Below are 9427 nucleotides of genomic sequence, written 5' to 3'. Positions count from 1 at the left end.
TTATTACAAAACTCATTGGTCTGACCTTAGGATTTGTCGGTACAGCAGTATTCCTAAGGAGGTTTGTGATGCCTCCTCTCTTAGCCCAGCCTGTGATGTGGGACTCCATCGTGCGCAGTTAAGCAAGAAACCAAAATGCAATTGGTTTGCAATTATTTATTTATTTTATCAGAAAGTTTTTGTGTAACTTACATACTTTTTTAAATCATTTTGTCCTTGTGCATTGACAGCATAGTAGTTGGGCTTGCTAGTGCAGTTATGCTGATTACTCTCTGATTACAGATATGTTGTGTAATACCTGGGGTACAGCCAGAATTGAGATTTCAGGGGAGTACATAAGCAACTCTCTCCTACCTGTAGCTCTCACCTGCTTTTTCAGACCATGTTGTCTTTTGTATCTGCAAGAGTTGAGGCCTTTATATACTGCCCTCCACTCAGACCAGTCTCAGAAACTACAGAATTAATTTCTCACTAAGTACAGGAAACAGAAAGGCACATAAATTTTAAGTGAGAGCCTGCTGAGTTGTCTTAATAGTGAGATACAACTGGGTCAGACACAAGAAGATGAAGGTGGTTCCATTTTTGTGCTTATTCAAAATAGATATAAGCAGTGAGAGGTCTGTACCAGATCTAATTGAGCAGCTTCAGATGGCAAGGAGCAGAGAATGATAAGGAAGAGCAGGAGGCCTTCTGTTGTTTGAACTTCTGCTCTCCACTAACAGAAAGCATCTCTTAAGTTTCTAATTCTGTCTTTGAATTTACTCCGGTGGTGGTGGCTTTATGTACATACATTGTCCTCCACAAATTCCAGCTTTAGTACTGCCTTAAACTTCAGTTTTGCTGTTGCAAAGCACTGCCTATCAAAACAAATCACCTCTTTTTCAAAATATAGCATCTCTTATTTTAAGAGCAGTTTACATCCATCATGGAAAAGACTGAGGGACTAGAAAACAAGCTTGCAATGATCATAGTGTTGTAGTTTTCTTACCATTTTGTAAAGAAAAGCAAAATGCTCCATATCTGTTCTTTCTACACAACATCCCCAGCACATGCTATAACCATCCTATCTGTATGGGTAAAATGCTCTCATTTGTTTGCATCACTTTTCTTCAGCCACTCTGCTACATCCTCAGCCTTGCATGAGCAGGGCAGCTCTGTGGCTCTCGTCCAGCATTTATCGATACTATTATGGATTTCAGTAGGTGCTGCTTACCCATTGGGTGTGATTACTTATTTCAGTAGGTTCTGCTTCAAGGGCTGTTTTAGCACAACTTTCTTGGAAAGGTAATGATTTATCAATGTGTAATCTTTTAACCAATTTGAAATATCTGCATTTTGCAGAGGTAACATTTCCTACTGATGAGAAAGTTTCCCAAATCTATGTTTGCCAGCATTTGTTCTTCTGTTGCTCTTGCACATACGCACAGCAAGCAAACTGTGCACATTGCTACACACAGCTGGTCTGCAGGCATCCACATCTGCTCCTCCTGCTACTCCACAGATGTCCTGGATGAAGCTAAATGACTCCTGCCTCCTGTTCAAATGTTCAATAAGACCATTTGGAAGCCAAGGAAGCAAATAGAAAGTTGGATCTTTAGGACATCACACCACCACCAATGTGACTAGCAGGCATGAAATCACAAGCAGGAAGGTAACCCAAAATCAGCTTAAGAAGATATTCTTTTTCATCAGAACTACTGGCAGATTAAGAGACTCCTTTACAATAGCTTCGGTAAGGGATTTTAGTATTCTAATTAATATCAACTTACATATCTATTCATTTTACCTTTAAACATTTTAAACTTTATCATTTGGTTGTGGTTCATCCTACAAACAATTACAGACTTCAACATGGAGCTTGTGTGTCTGCCGTAGGATAAAGTAAGCCAAAGTGTCTTTATGCAAACCTTGAACCACATTTTAGCAGTTAATACTGAAGGCTTACCTTACTACCTTTATTGCCCAGGCCCACTTACTTCCCTCAAAATGAACACAACATCCTCTTAATGGAGGCGCTAATCTTCATTAGCAGCAAATAGATCAGTCACGAGAAAGCATCTTCCTGAGGGAGATGTCAGTGCCTGGAGCCATCTTAAGGGAAGCTGTCATTCACCTCTGAAATCCTTTGACCACTGCTTGCTGTTCCACTCTTGGGAATGGCTCATCCCAAGTGGAGCATCACAAGGAGATGGCCATTGGGGCAAGTGCTTTCGTGATCCCACTTCTCCAGTGCTGTCCATGTTAGGTCACAGTGGCTCAGCTGGTGGCATCTTCCAACTCTTCAGAGCCATCCACCAAGATGAGGGCCAATATACCTGAAGAAGTATTCATTATTAGTGATTTTCAGAAAGACGGCACACAGTGCTGTGAAAATGGCGCCTAGACTGTTAGCAGCAAATTCACTGTGGAGCACTGAACATGGAAACAGAGTACATTGTTAATTTGACCCCAATCCTTAGTGTCTCAGTAGGTTGTAAACTGCATCCTATGGGGCAGTCAAAGGGTATATTGTTGCAGCATAGAAATCTCAAATATCACCTCTCAGGCATCAGCATCTTTCTGAAAGGGGAGGAACACACTATGGCAGTCTGCTGTTGAAATGTAAAAGCCTGTGGACCCTTTAGCCACGAACCTTTTGGAAGATCCAGCAGGAGGATGGCATGAGGGTGACTGACTCCCTGCAAGATCAATTCACCGTTCACAGCATGCACAACCAGTTGTCCTCAAAGATCTCCTGTGGCTCCCCACTGTTTTCTACTGCTAGGTGCCCGCTCAGCCAGTGCTGGTACAGCCACTCCATCTGCTGGGGGCTGACAGGGCTGACTGCAGGCAATGGGCCCCAGGCTGGGGTGCCACCTACTGAATCACCACCACTGTTGCCAATTTGGTTAAGGTTTGTAGATTTAGCCACAGCATTTGAAATAAAAGCAGGTACACATGATATGTTTTAATTATGTGTTATATGTGACAACACATTAAAATGCTTAAACCTAGCAACTGTATCTTCAACTGCCCCTGAAGGAATAAAAACAGCTGTAAGTCAACAACTCATTCAACAGAGATAGGCTTAACTAGGTTTTTTTTCCTAAATTCAGGGGACAGCATACATTTTCCAAGCAGCAATGTGCAGAATACTGACAGACAATTAAAATATTTTTTTAATATAGTTAACAGCATACTGTGACAATTAAAAGAAACAACAGAATTTCAAAGGGAAGCCCACAGATTCTTCTTTTTTATCTAAGAATTACAGTGTATTTTTCTATTAAAGCAAAAACTTTAAGCACTTCCACCCTGGATCATTGATATTACAGTTATTAACACTGGGATGAAATGAGCATGTCTCAGGTGACTGGGAGCGTCCTGGCTACACACTGCTTCAGCTGGCTTTAGTTGAACAGAAATGTTGCATCTTCTTCAAGCTATTTGCGGTGCTCGACAATGGAAGGAGCAAATGGGTTTTCAGTCCTTAACCTTCCCAATACGTTCAGTACAAACAGCATTTTGCAGTTCTAGGAAAATAAAAGTCACAATTCATTGCCTGCCTTTTGATTGGTACTTTAAAAGGTGGGGGGAAGAAGTTCAAGCAGTCTTTGAATTTCAGACAGTGGAAGCAAAAAATAAATACAGCCATCTCACATTGTCCAAGTTGTTAAAATATGTTGGATCCTATAAAGTAGCCTCTGCAACTGCATTTATCTTGACTAGTGTAATTTTCTTGGCTATTTTTGAAGTGGATTGTTCACAAGAATTAGATGTATATTTGCTTGCTGACTATAGTGTGTGCACTCTAAGGAGAAATTCTTATTGCCGTGGGACAGAAAAAGACAAAACAAGTAAATATTGTAGTAGTGTTAGTGTTGGCTGTAGTTGAGATCTGTGTTTCCGTATTTCTCAGTATTTTCCTCTGTTTTATTTGGGTTTGAATGTACTTCTCTTGTTTAAGCTAGCTTTTGGATGTCATTAAGTAAAAAGAAAAACACTGACTTCCCAGCATCAGTTACAGAATACTTGGAAATTTGCAATTTAGTCTATTAGGACAGGGATCACTGAGAATTGTATTGAAAATAAAAATCTGCAATTCATAATTTCTTAAGGAAGCACGTCCTCTTTAGTCACCTTCACGTATCTCTCAGGTCTATCTTTGTAGTATCTTTTTCCTTAAATTTCCTCATCCGTAGAGTTGCACTGACCTATTTACTTGCTGGATTTTATATTATGGCTAAAGTGATGGGATGGTTGCCAAATACAAAATCCTGAATTCAGAGATATGCATTTATTACAAATCAACCATGTTGTGAGTGATCAAAATGAAGAAATGTTCACCAATAGCATCCAAAACTTTAGATTAATCAGATACAAGAGATGGAATAATACAGAATAACTAGAAATACTGCTTAGTAAAAGCCAGTGATGCACCTGCAACAATTGCAGGATGTCTGTGACAACAAGGTGAGATGCTGCTTCTCACCAAATATCTGATTTTACTGCCTTAACAGGATTTATGGCTTAGTACAACAAATACAATTGGAGTATTGAGTTTAAAGATTCAGCATATAATGTAATTGCTGTCCTTGCCCTAGTGAAAAATTTCTCCTTTCTAGTTTTACAGGTGTATGTCTGTTTTTTTCAATTAATCACATAAACAGAAATTAACTGAAAACCCAAACTGCAACTCTGTTCATATAATCCAAAACAAATTACTTAATAAAAATACTGTTTCTTAGTTATGCAAAGAGGTTCCCTTTATGTAACTGTGATTTCACCAATATGCGCTTTTCTGAAATATTAAGACTTACTGCTTATCTGCAGAGTTTTTTTGTGCCAGGTCAATTGTTTCAAATAATGGTAAATAATCCAGTGATCATCAAGCTTTGTATTACAGTGCAGTGATCCATGGGGTCTGGCAGAACCATTAGACCTCACCTAATTCATTATAACAGCTCCTTTACTGTGGAGATGTAAAACTGGTGTGCAACACTATGTGCAAAACTGATTCAGTACCTGGAAAAAATAAGGAGAAGATAATGCTGGGTGCTACTGAAAGGCATTTAAGGAACAGGGAAGTCATAAGGCACAGTCACCATGGGTTCACAAAGGGCAAGTCCTGTTGAACTAATTTGATATCCTCCTACAATAAGGTCACCCACCTAGTGAGTGAAAGGACGATGGTGGGTGTAGTATTTCGGGGCTGTAGTGAGGCTTTCAGTACTGTCCCTCACAGTATCCTTCTGGACAAGTTGTCCAGCTGTGTGATGAGCAGGTACACAGTGTACTGGGTGAAGGGCAGTGCTCAAAGGATTGTAGTGAGTGGGGTTATACCTGGCTGGTGACTGGTCAGGGATCAATTCTAGGACCAGGTCTGTGCAGTCTTTTTGTTAATGGTCTGGATGCAGGAGTTGAGTGCACCATTAGCAAGTTTGCTGATAATAAACTGGAGATGCTGTTGCTTCTCTTAAAGGATAAGAGGCCTTGCGGAGGGATCTAGATAGATTGCAGCATTGGGGAATCAACAATGGCATGAAATTTAACAAGAACAAATGTGGGATTCTGTGGTGGAGTAATGCCGGGCATAGGTATAAACTGTGAGAGGCGCGGCTGGAGGGCTGGAGGTCCTGCAGAAAGGGATCTGAGGGTGCTGGTTGACAGGAGGCTCAACAGGAGTCAGCAGCATGCCCTGGCAGCCAAGAGGGCAAACCATATCCTGCGGTTCATCAAATGCAGCATAACGACCCAGTCAAAAGAGGCAATTGTCCTGCTGTATTCATCACTGGTGTGGCCTCATCTCGAGCACTGTGTGTTTAAGTACTGGGCCCCACCATTTAAAAAGGCTGTTAATACACTTGAATGGATCCAGAGGAGGGCAACAAAGCTGGTGAAGGGGCTGGAAGGCATGTCCTGTGAAAAGTGCCTGAGGACACTTGGTTTGTCTAGTTTGGAGAAAAGGAGGCTGAGGGGTGACCTCATTGTTCTCTACAGCTTCCTGAGGAGAGGGAGTGGAGAGGGAAGTGCTAATCTCTTCTACCTGGTATGCAGTGCCAGGATGCATGTCAATGGCTCAAAGTTGTGCCAGGGGAGGTTCAGACTGATATTTCTTTACAAGAGGGTGGTCAAACACTGGAACAGCCCCCCTGGAGAGGTGGTTCATGCCCCAAGCCTGTCAATGTTTAAGAAGCATTTGAACAATGTCCCTAATAATGTGTTTTAACTTTTGGTCAGCCCTGAAGTGGTCAGGCAGTTGGACTAGATGATCATTGTAGGTTCTTTTCAACTATTCTATTCCATTCCATTCCATTCCATTCCATTCCATTCCAGTCTATTCTATTCTATTCTATTCTATTCTATTCTATTCTATTCTATTCTATTCTATTCTATTCTTCCCTTTTTTCCCCTACCTCCTTCTTTCTCTAACAGTACATGCGGAGGAACTCTTCAATGACATTTCTTCCTAGCCCTGCAATAGCAAAAGGGATTGAATGGCTAATCATGTCCGGTCCTAGGCACTGCCTCTGTCACTCTGTGGGAAGGAGGCACATACCTTCTGATGGGAGTGAGAGCTATGGATTGTGTCTAGATAATTTGACCATCTGGCCCCAAGGCAGTCCCTGTGACCAGAAGGCCTAGGAGGCTGTCCTTGCCCTTGGTGGCCATGCACCACACACAGCAGCTGACTGTCCCTGTAAATTAATCCATACATTCAGACTGTGTAAATAAGGGCATTGATACCATATACATTAATTTGACTGTGGCAATGCCAGAGGTAAAAGAAAGGGGTTTGGATCTGTCTGCATGACATCTGCAGAGATGTAGAGAGCATACAGGATTCATTATCAATGCACCAAATTACATTTGCTACTACTCTGCTTATGGTGAGGTCTTCCTCTTGGAAAGAAGTCCTGAATTGTTTTATGTTCTTGACTGTATTTTTCCTTGAACTTCAATAGCTCTTTTCCTCCTTTGCTCTTCATCCTTGGTATCTTTCTTGAAAGTGATGGCAGCTCTGTCAGCCTTTGTCTTGCTCCTTCTAGTTGTCATCTTCTGTAGGCCCTCCATGCCCCTAGTCAACTGCTTAGTCTTTGCTTTCATCCTAGATGGAATTTATCTTTCTCAAACCTGAGTAATTATAAATGTCCATAGTGGTACAATGCTTGCCTTCCCTATGGAAGGGCTTGCAGCATTTAAGAAATCTCTTTTGCATTTGTTAAAGAGGGTGTTTAGAAATTTCCTGGTGTTTATTAACATTAATTATTTAGTTTGAGAGTTTACCTGTTTTATTACTACTATGGTTCTTGAATTGCAACACCTCACTGATTGCTGCTTAATTTCATGTTGATGACAGATTAATAAGTGCTTTGATCCCAATTTGGTTTAAACCCTGTGAACTGAGCAACACTCAGGAAAAAAAAAGTAACTGTCTCTGTTGTGTAGAATAGTTTTCAAAATCTCTGCTAAGTATCACTTAAGGGTACTGTATAGAGGGTAGAAATTTAGATTGACAACAAATCATCCCAGCAACTTCATTCACATACTTGAAATGCAGAATGACTGTTGGTCTCTTTTCCCACAAGGCTTATTTCTTGAGTAGTCTATCAGGGGAAAATAGAAAGTCATCAAGTTTGTTACTGGAGATGTTGCTGTAGGCTGCAGAAGACAGTCTCACCTGCGTTCCTATTTGAAATGAGGAAATTTTTTGTCTGTCTGAACAAACTGTTGTTTTAGGCAAAACACCGTAATTCACCTTGAAAACAACAGTAGAAAATGCTGCTGCCTCTGCCCACTCCTGGTACAAAATGAGCATGATCACCTCTTAGAAGCAACCATGAAAAAATAATACACACACACATGTCCACACATATATTTATATCTATATCTACATCTATACCTATGTCTGTATCTATATGGAATTAAATTCAGTTGGCTGCCAGTCAAAAGTGGTGTTTCCAAGGGCTCAGTACTGGGGCCATTTCTGTTTAACATCTTTTTCAATGATCTGGATGAGAGGATCAAGTGTGCACTCAGTAAGTTTGCAGACAATGATGAGTTGGGTGGGAGTGTTGATCTGCTTGAGGGTAGGAAGACTCTGCAGAGGGATCTGGACAGCCTGGATTAATGGTCCAAGGCCAATTACAGGAGGCTCAACAGGGACAAGTGCCAGGTCCTGCACTTGAGTCACAACAACTCCATGCAACGCTACAGGCTTGTGGATGCATGGCTGGAAAGCTGCCTGGTGGAAAAGAACCTGGGGGTGTTGATTGACAGCCAGCTGAACATGAGTTGACATAGACCCCAGCTGGCCAAGAAGGCCAACAGCATCCTGGCTTGTATCAGCAATAGTGTGGCCAGCAGGATTAAGGAAGTGATTGTGCCCCTGTGCTCAGCACTGGTGAGGCCACACCTTAAATACTGTGTTCAGTTTTGGGCTCCTCGCTACAAGGAAGACATTGAGGTGCTGGAGTACATCCAAAGAGGAGCAACAAAGCTGGTGAAGGTTCTTGAACCCAAGACTTATGTGGAGCAGCTGAGAGAACTGGGGTTGATTAGCCCTGAGAAAAAGAGGCTCAGGGGAGACCTTATCACTCTCTGCAGCTACCTGAAAGGAGGTTGTAGCAAGGTGGGTGTTGGTCTCTTCTCCCAAGTAACAAACGATAGGACAAGAGGAAAGAGCCTTAAGTTGTGCCAGGGGAGCTTTAGGTTGGATATTAGGAAAAAAATTTCACTGAAAGTGTTGTCAAGCACTGAAACAGGTTGCCCAGGGAGGTGGTTGAGTCATCATCCCTGAAGGTGTTTAAAAGACATGTAGATGTGGCACTAAACCCCCCCACACAGGGGACATGGTTTAGCAGTGGACTTGGCAGTGTTAGGTTAATGGTTGGACTCGATCTTAAGGGTCTTTTCAAATCTAAATGATTCTGTGATTCTAGGTTTCTTCAACATGCTTTTTCTTTACAGAGACAGAACTTCCTGGCTGTTGACCCTGCTTATAAAGTCACGCAGCAAGGCCCAGTGTTTTTGACAAAGATTTGGAAGCAAAAACACACACAGACTTCAAACAAGAACTCTGTGCAGAGCAGCACACCTGAAAAAGAAAACCATTCTGGGAAGGAGGAATCAGACGTAGAAGTCAATGATGCCTCCACTGGTCTAGCAAATCTGAGGGATTTGTACGTTCAACCAAAGAAACAAACCAAACCCTTTCATCCATCACTGTACCCAGAAGAGCTACATTTTCACCAGACCAAAATAATTTTTTTACTAAAACCATTATCTAATAAGAAAATCCATCACAAAAGGCTATTGCATTCTCAAACACCATGCCATCATCTTTGGACATAACAATACAAGCTCCCATCTGCCAGGTGCCATTTGGAGCCCTGGGAAACACATCCAATTCTCTCGTGACGTTATTAAGTCCCACAGCACTTTACCA

The sequence above is a fragment of the Mesitornis unicolor genome, unplaced genomic scaffold (genome assembly GCF_000695765.1).
Source record: "Mesitornis unicolor isolate BGI_N332 unplaced genomic scaffold, ASM69576v1 scaffold34279, whole genome shotgun sequence".
In the NCBI taxonomy this organism is placed as follows: Eukaryota; Metazoa; Chordata; class Aves; order Mesitornithiformes; family Mesitornithidae; genus Mesitornis; species Mesitornis unicolor.
The sequence above is the reverse complement of the archived record's forward strand: the minus strand, read 5'-3'. Positions refer to the sequence as shown.